The sequence below is a fragment of the Podarcis erhardii genome, assembly GCF_964252035.2.
Source record: "Podarcis erhardii genome assembly, chromosome: 6".
NCBI classification, from domain to species: Eukaryota; Metazoa; Chordata; class Lepidosauria; order Squamata; family Lacertidae; genus Podarcis; species Podarcis erhardii.
Genome location: NC_138510.1, coordinates 80,799,855 through 80,818,476, shown reverse-complemented (window position 1 = coordinate 80,818,476; position 18,622 = coordinate 80,799,855). Strand labels below are relative to the sequence as shown.

General features: G+C 44.0%; 1 protein-coding gene and 1 long non-coding RNA gene across 15 annotated transcripts in view; one reads left to right on the top strand and one right to left on the bottom strand.

The window, feature by feature from the left end:
• NTNG1 (netrin G1) overlaps positions 1-18,622 on the bottom strand; it is a 210,175-nt gene that overhangs the window by 130,765 nt on the left and 60,788 nt on the right. The window lies entirely within an intron of this gene.
• Positions 1-18,622, top strand: part of LOC309344022 — a 56,477-nt gene that overhangs the window by 21,340 nt on the left and 16,515 nt on the right. For 3 of the 4 annotated variants that reach the window (XR_014157543.1, XR_014157544.1, XR_014157545.1), the window contains exon 2: positions 3,217-3,289. This is a non-coding gene — a long non-coding RNA (uncharacterized lncRNA). Of the gene's footprint in view, positions 1-3,216; positions 3,290-14,653; positions 14,862-18,622 lie in introns of all 4 variants that reach the window. The other variant, XR_014157546.1, reaches the window with a different exon arrangement.

Here is an 18,622-nt window from a genome sequence, read left to right as displayed (position 1 = left end):
ACTGCCTTTCTGTTAAGGAGTGGCTTTCCAAAATCTAAACAAGAATAGTCCTGCTTTGTCTTTTTCTTAAATAAAGCCTTCCTCCACAGTTACATGGTTAGCAAATTTTAATGTTAGCCTTACTGAGGTTTAAGGGGAACAAAATTGTTTATTCACCCTGAATGAATTGCTGGTAATCAACTCACACCCCGCCCCAAAAAAGAACAATGAACAAGTGCCTAGCAGCTCAACAGCCCTTGATTCTTTTTAGAAATATGCTCAGTAGTGAAGCTAGGAATGTTTCTTTCTTCTTTTAATCACAAGTGCATTGCCCACGAAGAGCAATGCAAAACAATGGTCCCTTCTAGGGCAAATGCATCCATATAAGCCATACAGACTGTATGCATTCCTCTGTAAAACAATACCCACTGTGGCATTTTGGATTCCTTTTGTCCCTTGGCCTCAAATATGTCATGCTTAACTGTGTGCCTGTTTGGTGATGTCTTCCTTTAAAGACCTTTACACTGCTCACCACAAATCATTTTGTTGTGCCGCAGACTACAAGCTCAGGGGCTTGATCCGGACATCTGCTACCCTATTACTTACAAACTAGCAGAGTACTTCATGTAAGACTTATTTCTCTCTCCCTCTCCTTCTCTCTCCCTCCTGCCCTCCAGTAGATGCTGGCTCCAATTTATCAGGACAAGATAATCCAGCACCACTTGATTAGGGAGGTGGGCGATGACATCAACTCTGTAACTGGACTGCTCCTGAGGTGGTGGCTGGAGATATGAACTGCACGTTTATATATAATCTTGCCAATAAGCGGGCAGCTTTTACTGGCGCTTTCCCTCCGTGGCAAGGTGAAAGTGAATTATTCTCCTCTTGACCTTTCGCTGCATTAACTCGAGAGCTGCCACCTTTGCCTTTCGCTCCAAAAGGCTATCTTGTTTGGAGGCTGGGGTGGCTTGAAAAATGCTACTCCAAGAGCATCACAATGGGCTAAATCATGTCTCTTAAATCATCTGTATATCAGTTCAGCTTCTGGCAGCTCAAATCCATGATAAGTGCTGTTGCAGCTAAATACCGACCCTATTAGAGGCAAGGAGAGCACAGAGACTGCTCTGCTTACTGCTATAGACAGGGGGTGAGATTACTTTGTGCCATCATATGGGCACGTTTTTATTGGCCCATAAGATCCACTGGCTGTTGCAAAATCAAGCATAAGAAGGACTGCACACATGTCTTCTACCTGCCCTGGACAAATCTGTTACCTGGGCCATTAAAAGCAAGGCAAGAAAATAGTTGAAGAAGATGACTGTGAAAAAGCATATACTTTGGAATCAGTTGGAAGGGGAAAATAGCCTTGCAAATAAGTCCATAAAGGTTACTAGCCCAGAAGCATTTTTGCCAGTCCTTCTGTACTCACAGTAAGAATTCAGTTCAAACCGAGAGCCTGGAAAAAAGAAACCAACCCTCTTCCAATATACAAAGGCTTCCTTGCCTGCAGAATAGTGGGTTGCCTCTTGTGCACTGCCAACCATGACGAAGCATAGATCCAGAAAAGAGGACAAAGGAGGTTGTCTGCTTTGTATAAAATTTGCATGTGCTAATTATATGTATAGATGCAAATTAAGAAGTACTTATTGCAATTTAAACAGAAGTACAGGATATACCAAGGGACGCAGGTGGCGCTGTGGGTTAAACCACAGAGCCTAGGACTTGCTGATCAGAAGGTCGGCGGTTCAAATCCCTGCGACGGGGTGAGCTCCTGTTGCTCGGTCCCTGCTCCTGCCAACCTAGCAGTTCGAAAGCACGTCAAAGTGCAAGTAGATAAATAGGTACTGCTCTGGCGGGAAGGTAAACGGCGTTTCCGTGCACTGCTCTGGTTCGCCAGAAGCGGCTTAGTCATGCTGGCCACATGACCTGGAATGTCAATAAAGCGAGATGAGCGCCGCAACCCCAGAGTCGATCACGACTGGACCTAATGGTCAGGGGTCCCTTTACCTTTACCTTTTACAAGATATACCAGCATTGTGGAGAAGACTTCTTTGCTATCCAGGTACTGATAACTGTTGTTGATGAGCAACTTCAATGACCTTGATGTTTTCTGTTCTTAGTGTTCATTGTCTTGAAACAGGACTGCCCTAGAGGATTCCTTCAAATAGAGAGGTCTGTCCTCTGATAGACCTTCAAACATGACAACCTACTGCAGAATGGGAGGGGAGGAGACGGTCCCAAGTCCTGCAGGCAGGCAGGTTCCAAGGCCAGTTTCCTGCACGTGTGCTACAGGAATCTTACATAGTCTGATCCTTTACCTGGGCATAACAAGTGCTGCTCCTAGGATTTCCCACCTGCAAAATATGAGCTTGACATGCTCACAGGATTTTATTACCCTGCATTACAAATCATAACAGGGTTTACTCATGCAGGTGTTTAAGGGCGTTTGAGTCCAACAAATAAAATTTGAATGCTGCAGGGTGGTTCTTGATAATACTTTAATGACTTTGGATTTTTGGACTGAGACATGGAAAGACTACGCTGCTGGAGACACTACTTTCTCAGAAGCTGGGAAAGGTCTGTAAAGAGATGGGACTTGTGGTTTTCCTGGAATTCTTTTTCTTGAAATGATCCTGTTTTAGATGGTCTATAAAGACTTTAACAAAAATCCAGGCACACATTCGATTAATATCATCTCTGTGCTGTTTTTCACTTGTGTTTGTCATCTTACTGCTCCTTTATGCTCTATTTCTATTTTTGTATCAGTATTAATGTTTTTGTTATATGCTTCTTTGGGTGTATTTTTGTGTAGAAAAGTGTGATAAAAATGAACTAAGCATACATTTTAAAAGGAGCACTGACAGATTTCTTCCAGGACTTGTCCTAAAGTCTTGAGGTCAACAGGTTGTATCCAAGAAAGTCATACTCAGAGTAGATCCGTTGAAATCATTGATTGCAATGAATCTACTCTGATTATGACTTAGTTGGATACCACCCAACATTTCCAGAAGATGCCAAAATTTCCGCAAACAACATTGTATATTTCAGAGAATTGAATATTAGTTACTGAGAGGGTTAACCACTGTTCCATCTTTTTCATTGCAAGAAATTTCTGTTCTAATTACTGTGAGTTCTTTTTTCATATCTAGGTAGGGGAATAATTCTCTAGATAATTAATCTTTCCCTTTTCCATCCTGTGTAATTACTATCGTATTTCTTCCCATCTCCTAACCTTAGGGCTTTGGAGCTTTTCAATCATCCCCACTGTGTGATCCCAGTCTCCAATAATGGCTTCTCCCCTGGTCACCAGGTAAGTTACAAGATTTATATTCATGTCAGTTTCAAGGAAATCAACTCATTCTGCCATTCCCCAGAGCAGTGGTTCCCAACCTTTTTGGCATGGTGACCCACTAATCAAAAGTTATTTGGTACATTGATTTTAGGACCTTCAGTCTTTGGCAGTTGCCGGTTTCATGTATTTTAACTGTAAGGTTGCCAATTTTATAACTTAAGGCCCCCATTAATGTGAGATTTGTTGAAAAATTTATAGTACTTTCAAAGTTATTCAGGTTTTTAAAAAATAAAATAAAGGGAGGGCATGAACACCAATAATCTGACTGCAGGATGTTACTTCATAATGCCTTCATGTTGTAATTTGCCAATGATTAGGTCCCTTTCCTCCTGTAAGCTGAAACCCTCCCTCTTGACTCCACACATTTAAACAAGTCCAGAACAGTCTATGTCTCTTAAATTCTATGTCTCATAGAATCATAGAATCATAGAGTTGGAAGAGACCACAAGGGCCATCGAGTCCAACCCCCTGCCAAGCAGGAAACACCATCAGAGCACTCCTGACATATGGTTGTCAAGCCTCTGCTTAAAGACCTCCAAAGAAGGAGACTCCACCACACTCCTTGGCAGCAAATTCCACTGTCAAACAGCTCTTACTGTCAGGAAGTTCTTCCTAATGTTTAGGTGGAATCTTTTTTCTTGTAGTTTGGAGCCATTGCTCCGTGTCCGCTTCTCTGGAGCAGCAGAAAACAACCTTTCTCCCTCCTCTATGTGACATCCTTTTATATATTTGAACATGGCTATCATATCACCCCTTAACCTCCTCTTCTCCAGGCTAAACATGCCCAGCTCCCTTAGCCGTTCTTCATAAGGCATCGTTTCCAGGCCTTTGACCATTTTGGTTGCCCTCCTCTGGACACGTTCCAGTTTGTCAGTGTCCTTCTTGAACTGTGGTGCCCAGAACTGGACACAGTACTCCAGGTGAGGTCTGACCAGAGCAGAATACAGTGGCACTATTACTTCCCTTGATCTAGATGCTATACTCCTATTGATGCAGCCCAGAATTGCATTGGCTTTTTTAGCTGCCGTGCATGCCTTCTACTTCAAGCTTACCACAGAAGTCAGCTATGTTCTCCTGAACCTGAATGTGGAGATCAGGCTACTGATCCCCATCCCACAAACATATGATGTCATTGTTGCTCCAGGCTCCTGCCCTCTTTGCACACAAAAAATCCCCCCTCTTTTTCTCCGTTTGCTGATGCCAAACTGGGCAGTTTATTCCTTGTATTCAGCAGAAAGGATCTACCAGTCAACCCTTGCTCCCTTAGCTTAAAAGGGATTGCGGAAGGAGTTGAATCTCTTTTACCCCCACCAAAAGAAAATCTCTAGACCTGTTTTCTGCAATTTGGCAGGCATAATTTACTCTGTGCTTTTAAATTTAATCCACTTTGGCCAAAAGGGGTAGCAGTTGTAGCTGCTTTTAGCTTCCCCATTATAGGGAACACATAAGTTTTCATTATACAAAGCAGCTCAGAACCCAAAGCACAGAGGGAAGTGAACACAGAACGAATCAAACAGGTACATTTTTTTTGTTGGATACAAGGAAAATTGGGGGGGGGGGCATGCCCATACCTAGTATATGCTAAAGTACAGAAATATCCTGGAAAACATTCAGAGAACATGTCTAAAACCATCACAACACAATCCAGCCACTTTTATGGCTTTCAGTGTAATTAACTGTGCTTCCCTTTGGCTGGCTCATGCCCTTGTTTTATCATTTCCTCCCATGCATGCTCAGTAACATTTTTTTTTACACATCTTGCACATTCAATGAAATACAGAGGAGTTAAAAAAACAACAACCAGATATTACAAGTAAGATTGATAGCATGCTCAGCTAGCCATTGAAAAATCAGTTTAATATATTGAGTGGCTTCCCCGACCCCCAATCAAATGAAAACACTAAATGTTTTCAACTCTGTTGGGATTTATAGATTTTGAATATATGTAAATGTGAACTTTACATAAAGAGGTCAGGATTATACAAATCACACCTTGACTTGAAATTAGGCAGCTTCAAAGTCTGTCAGCACCTGGCTTGCTTGAGTAACTATTAACTAGCATGCTAGTTTTTCCTGTGGAAACACCCCCCACCCACCCACCCAAAACACACAACTACTTTATCTGGAGGTCAGGGATATCAGAATGTAGAAAATCAAAGCTACTGAACAGCAAGTTACATACATTTATATTAAGCTGCTCTGACAGCTGCCTTTGGTCTCCTAAAGCACAGCCAAGAAACTCCGATTGTGGATCTGTTGCGATTCTTTATATTGAAAACTAAAGCTACTCCAACACTACACAAGGGTCCCTAGATGCTACCAGACAGCAGGTTTAAGGAAGTTGAATGGATAACCTAGATTGGATACTGCTGTGTCTCCTTAAAGCACTGCCTGTTCCCTTGCAGCAAAGCAGGCAGGAGCTGCTAAAGAATATTAACTACTTGATTGGGAGGAAATTGGCTGACCTTTCAGAGTGGTCTTTGAACAGGTGAGCTGAATCCCCAGGAACCTAGCTGCTGGATATGACCTTCCACCTACCATAACTCGAGTAAGATTCAGAACAAAGTTGAAAAGGCGGTCAACAGGGCTAGATGAGTGGGCAGAGCACAGATAGAAAGGATGAGAAGGAAGGGTAGGGAGAAAGTGGCGCTCAGCTCAGGCAGAAATTGGTGTCTTCTAACCCATGCCCCAAACTCAGAAATGTACTAACTGCATACCAGGACACAGGTGCTCCATGCCCAGGGCTATGCATGCGTGTCTGTGTGCTGCACGTGCAGAAGCACAATTACACAAGAAACACAATAATTTATCACTGGGCGGACAATTTGGTGTTGTTGTGGCCATGAGGTGGTGGCCATTTTTAGTGAAGGCCATGACAGGGTCTAAAGGCCTGGGCATAGTGCCCCACCCCACTGCATTCTAGCAGGCTTAGCTGGTGACAGTGGCAGCAGTGGCGGTCACAATGGGAGCTGGCATTTTTAATTCCCCAGCCATTAGCAGGTGACTAACAGTGCTTGGTGCTGAACCACACCTGCATTACTTGTACAACGCAATCAGGGAATGCAGGAACCAGGTCATGGCTAGGCCTGAAACAGCAGATCTATTTTGGATGGAACCAAATGGTTTTGTGGTTCACTCTGAAATGTATGTGCTGTGTGTGTGTGTGTGTGTGTGTGTGAGAGAGAGAGAGAGAGAGAGAGAGAGAGAGAAAGAGAAGTACAGTTACAGATGCTTCAGGTTGTGTTTTTTCGGGTTGCGGACCACCGAAACCCGGAAGTACCGGAACAGGAACAGGTTACTTCTGGGTTTTGGCGGTCGCACATGTGCAGAAGTGCCAAATCGCAACCCGCACAGATGTGGGTTGCGAACCCTGAAGGTTGCGAACGTGCATCCCACACGGATCACGTTCGCAACCCGAGCGTCCACTGTATGAGTTGGAAATCCAGTTCTGCTGCATGCTCAGCCAGGCTCATTTGAACAACAGCTTTGTCCTTTGCCTGGATCCATTCTTCACAATCATTTCAAGTAGCAAAACATTACTGAAACTGTTGTGTAAGCAAATCACTCCAAATGAGCTTCCTGCCTAAACGGCTACTGATAAAGCAAAATCAATCAATCAGAGTGTTCTGTTTGGTTTCATTGAGCTAAATGATGTTATAGAGGTTAACAATTTGATGATTATGGAGGAGGAACGAATGAGAGGGTGACAGTAGTCTTAGGCAGGAGAAGGCAGGCAGGAATCCCAGTGCAAACCTAATAAAAGAGATGTTTTGAACTTCAGTGGGGAGAGAACTTAAACTGATCCTGGGCATTGCTGTGGGGGAAAGAATCGGGCATGTGTGTCTTTCTGCAAAATGTTTACTATGTTTATGTACAGTCAGGACTTTCCTGTAACAAGTCATTTTGTGCTGGCACCCACACCACTTTTATCATTATATGAGTACTGGCACCTCAATTTCTTTAACAAAAAGGTAAAGGTAAAGGGACCCCTGACCGTTAGGTCCAGTCACGGACGACTCTGGAGTTGCGGCGCTCATCTTGCTTTATTGGCCACCCACAAAAGCAAAAACAAAACCCCTTCTCAATTAAAAATAAGTAATAATAATAATGATAATTTATTATTTATACCCCGCCCATCTGGCTGGGCTTCCCCAGCCACTCTGGGTGGCTTCCAACAAAATATTAAAATACAGTAATGCATCAAACATTGAAAGCTTCCCTAAACAGGGCTGCCTTCAGATGTCTTCTAAAAGTCTGGTAGTTGTTCTTTTTGACATCTGGTGGGAGGGCGTTCCACAGGGCGGGTGCCACTACCGAGAAGGCCCTCTGCCTGTTTCCCTGTAACTTGGCTTCTCACAGTGAGGGAACCACCAGAAGGCCCTTGGCGCTGGACCTCAGTGTCCGGGTAGAACGATGGGGGTGGAGACACTCCTTCAGATATACTGGACCGAGTAAATTGTGAGGGTCTTCGCGGGCTCTAGTATGGTGTCTGAAGGCACTGTGGTACCCCATCATTAGGGGACTATGCATCTTCATGCCACTGAAAGCTTTACTTGCTTGGTTGCTGTAGATCAAATTGCTGTTAAAGGCACAAAAGGAAAGCCATAGCCCTTGTTGCTGCAGTCAGGAGCCTCTGGCTCCACACTTATGGTGCTGTAGGATGGTTTCATTCTCTGCTGTGTAGTTGAACTTAACCTCCGCAGTGCATGCATGTATGTGTGTACATGCATGCATATGTATAGGTGCAGACACGTGCACACACAAACACACACATTTAGCTTGAAAGCAGCTCAATTAAACTAAAAGTGAAGTGAAATCCTTGCAGTCTGCCAAAACGTTTGGCTATATTGCTGACTTTCCAAAGTGTGACGAGGCAAAAATAATAAAACTGTAATGCTGTGAGAGGCAATGTGCTAATTAATAGCAGCCTGAATCACTCCCAGAGGTGCCGTGGGGGGGGAAACACACTCAGAACACTGTGATACAGAAGGGCAAAGACAAAATCCCCCCATTTTCCTTGCTAATAGTTGGGAAAGTATTTAGAGGCTTTCTGTTCAATTATTTGAAAATATTTGAGATAGTTTTTTTAAAAAGGCATGCCACCCCCCCCTCCCACCCCCATTTGGTCCAGCTGAAGTGCTGCTTCTTGGAAGTCTTTGGCAAAGATCTGTTCGAGACTGCCTGCTGGTCACAAGATAATTAGCTCCAGTTGCTTATGCTCGAGTCTGTTAGATGTCACTAGCAGAGAAAATGTGCTTTGTTTTGACAAGTAAGGGAATGGCTTTTCTCCCCCCTTGCATTCATTTCAGCATTAGGAGCATTAAGGAGGATTATCACAAGGGCATTAAAATATGTAATCAATCCTTTTAACAAAGATCCTTTTCATTCTGCTTTACTGCCACCCAAATACTAAACACATTTCCTGAGAAGCAAGCCAAATGGATTTCAGGGGAAGTTTTATTTCCTTTCCAGGACATGGCTAATTTGTTAAAAACCCGACGTTCCTGGAAAGTACACAAACACACCCCTGACCCTGACCCAAACCCTCATGCCCTAATCTCAGGTGTGTGGCGTGGGAGGGCAGTGATTAACTAGTCAAGAAGAAACCCTTTCCCCATTTTTAGAGATCATCATCATCATCATCATCATCATATTATTATTATTATTATTATTATTATTATTATTATTATATTTAATGTCTTAGCTGCTTTGCTTAGAAACACAGATAGCTGCCTGATAGTGGGGTGCATCAGCGGAACATCTAGCCAGGCACTTGTCTACACCAGTCTTCCTCCAACCTGGAACTTCTGTCTGCCCAAGCATGCATGACCAAAGGGGTGAGGGAATATTGAAGCTTTAGCCCAGTACATCTGTAGTGGTTCTTCAGGGTTCCAGACAGGAGTCTTTCCTACCTTCCACCTGAAGATGTCAGAGAGTGAACCTAGGGTGTTATGCATGCAAAGCATGTGCTCTACCACCAAGCTATGTTCCTGCCCTTTGGCTCAACTGACACCTTATTGCTTCATATGCTTTAGTGCTGAGTCCTCACACGTTCCAGTTAAATCCATATTTACTCAAATTAAGCCCTGCTTCTCGGTGAGTGCAATATGGATTTATCGTTCTAACCTTACGAGCCAATACACCAGCAAATAGGTTATTAGGGTTGCGTTCAATGACTGCTACATCAGCGCCATCTGACCAAGAGGACTCCATGCTAGCACAGTTGCTGTACAAGAGGCTGCAGCTACCCAGGCACCGACCAATGTTTCCAGCTCCGCAACAGGCGCACAGCACAGTGCTGCTGTACAACACTGAACCAATCAGGGAGGATGCATGGAAAGGTCGGAGCGGAGGTGGTAGAGCAATAATGGGGGAAGGAGAGATGGAAAATAACGCCAATATATTTCACATCCGGCAACCAATTGGGCCCCTTTGGTTTCAGATAGTACATGAACAGTCAAGTCTAAAAAGTCCAGAACACAAATTTTCAAGGCCCTCTAGCAGTTGTGGTGGCTCATTTACCAGAAGTAATGTATTTGGCATTAAAACTCTCAAAGTGTATATTTGATTCTGATCAAACTAAGCCTCTTCGACGCAAGAGCTTGCATGCATGCATGCATGCATCTAGATGCACAGAGCATCAGATAGTGGTACAGTATGACTCCATGCGATCCTTGCACATATACTGTTCTTCCTTACACACTCAGAGACACACACTGCCCATCACACTAATGGCTCCTTGCCTAGTGAAAGCAAATACAACATCATGACTGAGCTTATACTGGTGTTTGCAGTTGTTGTGACTTTGCAGCTCTTCTGGTTGAAATATTTATCCTCTTGCTTCCTACCGCAAGGATCCTTCCTCAGCATATTCTGTAGCTCTGAACTTGATTAAAGCAGTTGCTTTTTCAAAAACATTTTATCCCTGTATGTAACACTGCTAATACCATGTGGACCTTTTAAAAAAATAACCAGGAAGAAAGATGCAGGGCAGGGACTTAACCTTTCAGGAGCATGAACACTGGGAAGCTATATCACAGATTACATGCCATAAAAGATACCTGGCTAAATCCCTCCAGAGGATTGGTGGGGGGATTTTTGCAAAGTGCAAAGACCATCAAGGTCAAGTAGGTCAAGATTCTATGGAGCTAAAAATAAATTCAAATCTCAAAAACCTTTTAAAAAAAGAATAAGGAAGAAATGCTGCTGTCTGGTGTTGTAGTTTGGATACAAGAAATATAGAACAGACCTCAAAAACATTTCCTGATGTAAGAGTAAAGTTACTGGAAGCTTTTAGGGGATGAATCTAGAGTGAGATAGGTTTACAGTTGCATAGCAGGCTCATGTCTCCTGAATCTCCAAATGATGGTAAACACCTAAAGTATCTGAACTTTCTGCTGGATTCATAAAATTAAGCTCATTTCAGACATCCAGCTGAACTTTCTCAATGTCTGCAACTGGTCAGAAATCTCTAGATTCTATTGTTTGACGATGACATAATTGCACGCTACAGCCTAAAAGCATCTAAGTTCAGACAGGGCATATTTCAGATGTGTAAAATCTGATTCAAAGCTAGTTTAGAGACATAATATGGTCCAGCAAATGTTTGTGTAAGATCTGGCCATCTCTGTGTTTAAGGAGCTATATCACAAAGCTTGCACAAAGTGTGTTATAGCCTGCAACCTGCTACATGGATGAAGATGATGGGTGAAAGGTCAAATGAAAATGTAAGCACCTGCCCCTGGAAGTGAATTCACATTCCAGATGTCTATATTTATTTTAGGAGATATTTATGCTGGAAGATGTTTGCAAAAGAAGGGCAGCAGCCGGCATTTCCCTTGAATGTTACATTCAATGAGCGTACAATCTGTGTACACAAATAGTTGAGCTATTCACTTGCATAATTATTCACATATAATATTCAATGAGTGTGCAGTCTGTATACTACACAACAGGCAAGTTGTACAAATCTGTATGAATGGGGAAATGGACGCATAGTGCTTCATGTTTTCCATTCCTACTCAGATACAGTGGTGGCTCATGAGGAGCCAAAGTGGCAGTGGTATACACTCAGTAGTGGTGCTGCACTCATCAGGATAGGGTGGGACAAGGTGGCACCAAGGCCAGGGCAGTTCCAGGTCCATGCACAATTCCATCTCATGCGTATTGAGCTCTGACAGAGTGGTACTCACAGCTGGTGAGCTGTTTTTGGCTTGGTGAGTTTAGAACTTGTGCTGTTATGCAAGTAAATCTTAATTCTGACCCCCCCCCCAGGATCTCTCTGTCTGATGCGGAATTCTTCCTGCTTTTTGCAACCAGCAAGATGGGCTGCAAACACTGAGGGAATTGAGTGATTGCTAAGAGCTTGTTTGTTTTTAATTTGCATTTTTGTAAGCTGACCTGAGGCCTTACTTCCCTGCTTCACAGAGGCCTGGTTTCTGCTGTGTGCGTGCATGTGTGTGTGACAGAGAGAGAGAGAGAGAGAGAGAGATGGAGACAGATACAGAGAGCACCTGTCAGGGGCTCAGGAGCAGAGGCACAGGAGAGGGAGGAAATGGAGAGCAAGGGGGAGGAATCCGAGGGGAGTGTAGGCGGTGACAGTGGTCAGAGGGATTCCATGAGCCTCTCCAGCGAATCGGAAGATTCACAGAAGGGAGCGCCGATGGCCAGGGCAAGGGGGGTGCCAAGGGGGAAACCCCAGAAGGAAGGGGCCAGCGGGGACTCCCAGAGCAGCAGTTGGAAATCAGGACCAGCTTCCCCACCAGAGCGCAGTGGGGGGGGGAGGAGTCCCAGGCATCGGGACCAGTGTTCTCACCACCAGCGAGAGGAGATGAGTCAGGATTGACCACGCCTCCATCGGAGAGTGGGGAAACGGTCAAGAGGAAAGTTACCGGCTGGGCGCGCGCGCCAAGTTCAAATGTACAGGCGAGCGGCACAGCAGGTAGCCCGGATAGGGAACCAGGTCCTAAAGCCCGCCGGAAGGAGGGGCAAGACTCAGGGGGGTCAGCGTCAGAAGAGTCCAGAAAGGATGAAACCCCAGGGGGCAGAAGGACCCAGAGGAGGAAAGAACAACGGAAGAGGTGGAGTAAGGCTAGAGTCTTAAACTGGTGTCTAGGGGGCGGAGACTCAGATGGAGCTTCGCCGGTCTAGGTTCTAAGACGTAGAGTTGCACGCTGCGGTTTGGAAATGGAAACTAATCTTCAATAAAGACTTTTATACGTTATTACTGACTAGCGTTGGTCCTCTGTGAGCTGGGACCTAGAGGCAACTCTGACAGCACCTTTTGATTTCTGTCTGCTCTGGGTGTTAACATGTTTCCGTAGATTGTGTGCAGATATTGTGCCCTTCATCTGGCTATTTCCAAGACTATCTTCATCCTCTGGCTGGTTCTTTGGTCTCTTCAGATTGTGCAGCTGCACTTAACAGTAGCACCTCAAAGAACCTTGAACAGCCTTGAACTGCTGAAGTGGAATTGAAGTGCCCAAGTTCTGTTCTATAGAGCAATGCTGCTATTCTTAATGCAATCCTTGCTTACCATATGCTTGTTGCTTAGCAGTTCCAGGAATAATAACCTGCTCTTTGAATGCCATGCCTTCTTAATGTGCTCAGAAGTAAATGGAGGCCCAGCTGTGGAATGAATGGGTGTATTTTCATCGCACCAGCCACTCACTCCCCAAAATGGTGAAGAGTATTTATGCACACACACACACACACACACACATGCGTAACTTCTACAGCTACATAGGGTCTGCTTCACAAAAACAGATTCCTACATGGAGCAGCATCTGTTGGGGAAGGGCCATTGAACCACTGAATCATTGAATTGTAGAGTCAGAAAGGACCTTGAGGATCATCTAGTGAAACCCTCTGCAATGCAGGAAAATGCAGCTGTCCCTTACTGCGATTGAACTTGCAACCTTGGCATTATCAGCACCATGCTCTAACCAACTGAGCTATCCAACATCCCTGCCATATCCCAGTACCAGAGCAAATGCTTTGCATACAGACTATTCCGGTTTCAACACCTGGCATCTCTAGATAATTCTGAGAATTGTACAACCCTGTAGAGCTGCTGCTGTCAGCGGTAGGTCCAGACAAGCAGTGCAGAACTTTCTTTTTCAGTGCAGGGCTGTCAAAACACAGGGACAGTGAATTAGGCATTGGAACCAGCATGCATGGAGCCAGAGCTGATGGTGCGTGAAGCTACAACTAAAAATGGGCAGGGACACCCCTTTTCTCTCTCTTTGTGTTATCTGCATCTCCCTCTCCCTCTCCCTCTCCCTCTCTCCCCCCCACCTTTTCCTCCTTTGTTGATTACAGATCCCAGCTTCCAGGTTCCTCTTTAGCAAGCAAGGCAGTGGCCATGGATTCTTTTCAGCCCTCTGCCCCTGCTACAGTCCATAGTATTCCTCCTAAATCTTTTCCTCTGGGATCGCCAGGGCAATGTGGCAACAGAAGCTCCATGGGACCTTTTCAGCTCTCTTCTTCTATATGTGAATCCAGGGTACCAAGTGTGAACAGCAAAATGCATTGCATTGCAAGTTTTGTAAAGAACAGTGATGTTCACAGTTATACACAGCAGAGGGTGGCGCAGTCCTAATATTTTTAATGGATGTAGCGCAAAAGCAATGCTAACAGCCTACTTTTCTGGAGCTCTTACTGAATGCATGTGACTTACAATGCACTCTCTGAGATGTGCAAAGCTACCCAAACTTGGAGGACACAGCGTGAGCAGAAATGCAGTGTGCTTTTCTGGGTGTGATCTGATCTGGGCGTGCTTCCTGATTGCAATACGTGCACCAAGAAGACAGCTGCTCAGCCAGAAATGAACAGCTGACCTCCACCAAAGGCAGGCACATTTTGACATGTTGTTTGCATCCATTGTTATTGGTTTGTTAACTAACCTGGCTTCAAGGGAGGTTGATTCAACAGAAACTTATTTTAGCTATTTAAATACTGCATTTTTCATAGTGTGCTAGAGTCACAGTGGTGGCCATCTCAAATCAAACTGGTCTGTATAGGTTGGGGATGAATGCAGGGACCACAGGCTCCTCCAGATGTGGTTGTACCACATTTCCCATCACTCTGACAACTTGACAACTGGCCATGCTGGCTAGGGCTTATGGGAGTTAAGAGTCCAATGGCATCTGCAGGGCCACAGGTTCTCTCTCCCTCTTGCAACAAGTATTTTCCTCCCTTTTGAAAGAAAGAAAGAAAGAAAGAAAGAAAGAAAGAAAGAAAGAAAGAATGAATCATGGATATAGTGAAAGTTTGATAGGTTCCTTATATCGCTTTACATAAATATAATTTTTGGGTTTTAAGGTTTGCTCAGTGAGGCATCCGTGTTGTCATGAAGCAGATTATGACATGTCAGAATGCATCATATCAGCTGGCGATAACACTATACAGTCATCTGGAAGCATTTGTATTCAGCGAGACCAATCAACTCGGAGCACTGGAGGAAAACCTTATGCCATTTGAGAAACCACATATTATCAAGGTTCAAATATTCATCCCAAGGAAGCATACGGTACACATTTATTTTCCACTTCTTACTTCCACCAATTTATAAAATCCTATTTGGCTTGTCCAATTGTGCAGCTACAACAAATACACACATATATATTCTGCATAATCTCTGGGATATTGGATATAAATTACAGAAAGACAATGAACAGAGAGACAAGCAATCCTCCATGGTGTTCATTAATGTTTGCTTGTGACAGACCAATGTCAACCCTAATTTACTAAATTTTCCTGGGGATGGTTCTTGATTATACAGTGAGAATTTTTTTTAAAGGCTGCTTGGAATGTTGTAGCAACAGTGAAATATTCTCTCTCTCTTTTTGTCAAAACTGATGTGAACACACACACACATACACACACACACACACACACACACACACACACACACAGGGCCTGGATTTAAACAATAGTTGAAATGTGGTCCAGAAAGCAATTATAATTATTGCCATAATATGACAGTGCCACCTAGACTGACCTGTTCCAAAATTCTCCACAGGCTATCCTCAGTGGAATACATCTAGTTCATAAGCTGAATTGCTGAATAAATAATGAAAGAACGTTTTCCTCAGCCTCACAAAGACATCACAGGGATGAGAATATGAAATAAATAGCTCTTCCCCTTCCCCATCATATGGGTCCCTTTCTTGGCCATGGGAAATGAAGTTATTAGTTCATTATCTATATAGCACATTACAGTGTTAAAAGTTTGACATTACTGTTGAAAGATTGCATATGTTGCTACCAGGATCCCTGACTTCAGCAACTAAACCAATTCCTGTGACTATCCATCAATCTGGTTTACTTTCCTACTATCCCTGACCATTGCCCACGCTGGCTGGGACTGATGTGAGGCTAATTCGGAGTCCAGTAACAGAAAGTGGACACCATATTGACTACTCCTGTTTTAATGGATCAAAGTAGCCATTGAAGCTGCGTGGCGCTGGGCAAGGCCTCCTCCAGACGTCACAGGCGCGTGGCGCACCCCCAATCTTCAGCTCAAGGCAGCACCAATGAGTGGGAGAGACGGAGAGGCATCTTTGCTGCTGCACCCATTATGGAGAGGGAACTGCTTAAACTCCTGCTATTTCCCCTTGCATATCACTTTGCAAGGGTGCTTTTGGGTAGAGAAGCCGGTGCTGGGTTAACATTATGTAAATAACTACCAAATGTACAATTTGGCTCTGAGAACCTCACAACTGGCACAAAGGCAACAGCACTCCGCTATTGTTTGTTCTAGCGACCTGGTACCTATACGGAGATTAATGCTTTCTGCCAACTCAGCTGTTCATTTGTATGTATTTAGCTCAGTTTGTAAAGGTAGCAAAATATTATTTTCCCTCGGTCTCAAAGAGGAAAACTAAAGCATAGTCGATAACAGAGCTAATTTGACCACCATCTCTTTGTTTTTGAGCTAGGAGCAAAATCTAAACGGCTTCTTCCTTTTTACTTTGTGGCTGGCATTTATTATTTTCAGCTGCTAATTCTATTTCTGATTCCATGGGGAAGAGAATCCACACAGCCGGGGAAGAAATAAAAGAAGGGTTTTAAAAATATATAAAGGGCTTCTTTATCTGCTGAGGGAGCTCTGCTGCTGGGACTATCTGCATCTGTAGGCAAGATTCATTGTTCTCTGGAATATTATTGATTCTGTACCTGTGGATTTCATGCCAAGCCCTCATTCCAACTCTACCCATAATTTTATCTCTGATTTTTTAACAAGCATTACCCCAGATGATTTCTGACCTCCCCTATTGCTACCAATGTTCTCATTGCCATTGTTAATAAGCTTTCGAACTGGTGGATTAGCCCTGAATGTCAAGCACCACAATTAGAATTGCTGATGTTATGCAAAAATAGGGTGGTTTCCCTCCTCAGTCGAAATAACAAGACTGCCTTATTGCCACAGAACTCAGCACTCGGCTTTATTGTATTTGATCATGTTTATCGTCAAATTTCCTGGCTTAGAGAACCCTGGGGTGCCTATGAGCCTGTACAATCCTGGGCTGATAACCCCCCTCTAAAAGAGATGAATGCCTTATAGGATGGAGCCCCTGAGAACTGGTCAGTTAGCTGGGAAAGTAGGAGGAAGAAAGCAGAAGAGAAAAGCAGAGATGGAGGGAGGGAGCAAGAGAGCATAAAGGTAAAGGCCTCAGTGGGGAGTAGTGGTTCCTTGATCTGTTGTTGGCAGTCATCTGTCTTGAGACACAATGGAGAGTACCTCTGGGAGTGAAGTCAAATTGCTGCATTACCAGCACCAAAGTGACCTCAGTGGGACACAAGCCTGGGCAGTGTGTATGAAGGTCCTGGGCTGCCCAGATAACAAGACCCCGCTCTTGGCCTCGCTGATGTGGTCCTAAGGAAAGCAGAGCAATACATTTGGCACCAGCTTGGATGCAGGAGCTGCAAGAAGGAGGCGCACATGGAGCCTTCCAACCGCCTTAGGGACTCCAGATTTGTGTAGGGTTGTAATTTTCTGCACACGTTTTTATTGTTTTATATGCTACTGCATATTTTAACTGTTGCAGTGAAATGTGGGGCAGAAATATATATCAGTGATGGCAAACCTCTAGTCTGCAGGCGTAATAAACTCACAGGGCCGTTTTGGGAAAACCATGCCCACCTTTTCCTGCACTTGACATTCTATCAGTCGTGGAGGCTTTGAGCTATGGTTTGGGGCTGTCTGAATTTGGTGCCTTTTTCTGTCACACTGCCCTTGTCCGCCTGCAGGGGATGGGGACCCTTAAGATCCGGTGTGCCATCTGGGTCCTTTCCCCAAACCCTAATCTACATGAATTATATTGCCATAGCTCTAGTCCCTACCATGCTGAGAGACTGCTCAGTAATCTATGGTTCTGGACTGTGAGTTGAGGAGGCCCAGTGAGCCCACTTTTTGAGAGTCTCAGGTGCTGGAGAGGAGCCACAGACATTGCCTCATCTGCATATAAGCTAGTGAAACTCTACTGGACTTTCAGACAGACAGAACACCATAAAACGTAAAGCTAGAGTCTTCAAGACAATACGTTGAGGGGAAAGCCTGTTTGAGTACCGCCTGAGAGAGGTTAACCTCCTCTCATAATTTTTGGTCTTTACACATAACTCACTACCACTCAGAAGAACAGTCTGGTGGGCTTAAGCCAGCTGTGGAAGAATTAGGAGGCATTTATGCAGATACAAATCCTTGGACCTCATCTCTAACAATGAAATGTTTGAATGGGGATTTGAATCAATACATAGTGTGTTGTGTTAGGAACATCCATACTTACCCCAACACCAAGTGAGGTAGCTGATATGTGGCCCTGGATATCGTAACAGCTACACATGGGTTTTTGTGATCATTTGGGGGTATTAAATGACTTTGCCTTCATTTGGTTTGTCTTGAGGCCAAAATAAATATTCTTTTGATGAATCACAATGAAGTGTGGAATGCTGTGTGGGATTTCGCTGGAAACAGGAATAGAAATGCTGTTTGTGCCGTAAGGTAAATGAATGGTTCCTTAGCACATGTGATGAATGGTTCAGGATTTGTATGTGTGTGGGGGGTTACAGAACAGATTGTTTCTAAAAAGAAAAGTTACAGTTTCAATCTACAAAGAGAGAGAAGTTGAAATCATTTTGAACAAAAGAAGAAGAAAAACCCTTGGCCCCAACAGAAACTCTGTTGGTTTAAGCAGCATTTGAACTGCTCTGCTTATATTCTTATTACAAGCTTCTTTGAACTCACTGCTCCCAACCGACCATGATGGACTCTTAAAAGAGATATAACAC